Source organism: Triticum dicoccoides, chromosome 5A (genome assembly GCF_002162155.2).
Source record: "Triticum dicoccoides isolate Atlit2015 ecotype Zavitan chromosome 5A, WEW_v2.0, whole genome shotgun sequence".
NCBI classification, from domain to species: Eukaryota; Viridiplantae; Streptophyta; class Magnoliopsida; order Poales; family Poaceae; genus Triticum; species Triticum dicoccoides.
The window spans coordinates 400,930,530-400,933,598 of NC_041388.1; positions in this window are offsets into that span (position 1 = coordinate 400,930,530).

Below are 3,069 nucleotides of genomic sequence, written 5' to 3' on the forward strand. Positions count from 1 at the left end.
GATTTGCCGTTTCATGAAGTATCCCTTCTTGCCCTTGCCCTTCTTGAAACTAGTGGTTTCACCAACCATCAACAATTGATGCTCCTTCTTGATTTCTACTTTCGCGGTGTCAAACATCGCGAATACCTCAAGGATCATCATATCTATCCCTGATATGTTATAGTTCATCACGAAGCTCTAACAGCTTGGTGGCAATGACTTTGGAGAACCATCACTGTCTTATCTGGAAGATCAACTCCCACTCGATTCAAATGATTGTTGTACTCAGACAATCTGAGCACAAGCTCAACAATTGAGCTTTTCTCCTTAGTTTGCAGGTTAAGAAAGTCATCGGAGGTCTTATACCTCTTGACATGGGCACGAGCCTGAAATCCCAATTTCAGCCCTCAAAACATCTCATATGTTTCGCGATGTTTCAAAAACGTCTTTGGTGCCTCAACTCTAAACCATTTAACTAGACTATCACGTAGTTATCAAAACGTGTATGTCAGATGTTCGCAACAACCACAGACAACGTTCGAGGTTCAGCACACTGAGCGGTGCATTAAGGACATAAGCCTTCTATGAAGCAATGAGGACAATCCTCAGTTTACGGACCTAGTCCGCATAATTTCTACTATCAACTTTCAACTAATTTTTCTCTAGGAACATATCTAAACAGTAGAACTATAGCGTGAGCTATGACATAATTTGCAAAAGGTTCTTTTGACTATGTTCAGAATAATTAAGTTCATCTTATGAACTCCCACTCAGATAGACATCCCTCTAGTCATCTAAGTGATTACATGATCCAAGTCAAACTAGGCCGTGTCCGATCATCACGTGAGACGGACTAGTCATCATCGGTGAACATCTTCATGTTGATCGTATCTTCTATATGACTCATGCTCGACCTTTCGGTCTCCGTGTTCCGAGGCCATGTCTGTACATGCTAGGCTCGTCAAGTTAACCCTAAGTGTTTCGCGTGTGTTCCGAGGCCATGTCTGTACATGCTAGGCTCGTCAACACCCGTTGTATTTGAACGTCTGAATAAAACACCCGATCATCACGTGATGTTTTGAAACAGCGAACTGTCGCAACGGTGCACAGTTAGGGGAGAACACTTCTTGGAATTGTTGTAAGGGATCATCTTATTTACTACCGTCATTCTAAGCAAATAAGATGTATAAACATGATAAACATCACATGCAATCGAATAGTGACATGATATGGCCATCATCACTTTGCTCCTTTTGATCTCCATCTTCGGGGCTCCATGATCATCATCGTCACCGGCATGACACCATGATCTCCATCATCATGATCTCCATCATCGTGTCTTCATGAAGTTGCCTCGCCAACTATTACTTCTACTACTATGGCTAACGGTTAGCAATAAAGTAAAGTAATTACATGACGTTTAAGTTGACACGCAGGTCACAAATAAATGAAGACAACTCCTATGGCTCCTGCCGGTTGTCATACTCATCGACATGCAAGTCGTGATTCCTATTACAAGAACATGATCAATCTCATACATCACATATATCATTCATCACATCCTTTTGGCCATATCACATCACATAGCATACCCTGCAAAAACAAGTTAGACGTCCTCTAATTGTTGTTTGCATGTTTTACGTGGCTGCTATGGGTTTCTAGCAAGAACGTTTCTTACCTACGCATGAACCACAACGTGATATGCCAATTGCTATTTACCCTTCATAAGGACCCTTTTCATCGAATCCGATCCGACTAAAGTGGGAGAGACAGACACCCGCCAGCCACCTTATGCAACTAGTGCATGTTTGTCGGTGGAACCGGTCTCACGTAAGCATACGTGTAAGGTTGGTCCGGGCCGCTTCATCCCACGATGCCGCCGAATCAAGATAAGACTAGTAACGGCAAGCATATTGAACAATATCGACGCCCACAACTACTTTGTGTTCTACTCGTGCAAAGAATCTACGCAATAGACCTAGCTCATGATGCCACTGTTGGGGAACGTAGCAGAAATTCAAAATTTTCCTACGTGTCACCAAGATCTATCTATGGAGAGACTAGCAACGAGGGGAAGGAGAGTGCATCTACATACCCTTGTAGATCGCTAAGCGGAAGCGTTCAAGTGAACGGGGTTGATGGAGTCGTACTCGCCGTGATTCAAATCACCGATGATCTAGTGCCGAACGGACAGCACCTCCGCGTTCAACACACGTACAGCTCGACGATGTCTCCCACGCCTTGATCCAGCAAGGAGAGAGGGAGAGGTTGAGGAAGACTCCATCCAGCAGCAGCACAACGGCGTGGTGGTGATGGAGGAGCGTGGCAATCCTGCAGGGCTTCGCCAAGCACCTACGGGAGAGGAGGAGGTGTCACGGGAGGGAGGGAGGCGCCAGGGGCTCAGGTATAGATGCCCTCCCTCCCCTCCACTATATATAGGGGCAGGGGAGAGGGGGAAGGCGCAGCCTTGCCCCTTCCTCCAAGGAAGGGGTGCGGCTAAGAGGGGGGGAGGAGTCCATCCTCCCCAAGGCACCTCGGAGGTGCCTTCCCCTTTTAGGACTCTCCCCTTTTTCCTATATCTTGGCGCATGGGCCTCTAGGGGCTGGTGCCCTTGGCCCATGTAGGCCAAGGCGCACCCCCTACAGCCCATGTGGCCCCCCGGGGCAGGTGGCCCCACCCGGTGGGCCCCCGGGACCCTTCCGGTGGTCCCGGTACAATACCGATGACCCCGAAACTTGTCCCGATGGCCGAAACAGGACTTCCTATATATAAATCTTTACCTCCGGACCATTCCGGAACTCCTCGTGACGTCCGGGATCTCATCCGGGACTCCGAACAACATTCGGTAACCACATACAAGCTTCCTTTATAACCCTAGCGTCATCGAACCTTAAGTGTGTAGACCCTACGGGTTCGGGAGACAAGCAGACATGACCGAGACGTTCTCCGGTCAATAACCAACAGCGGGATCTGGATACCCATGTTGGCTCCCACATGTTCCACGATGATCTCATCGGATGAACCACGATGTCAAGGACTCAATCGATCCTGTATACAATTCCCTTTGTCTAGCGGTATGGTACTTGCCCG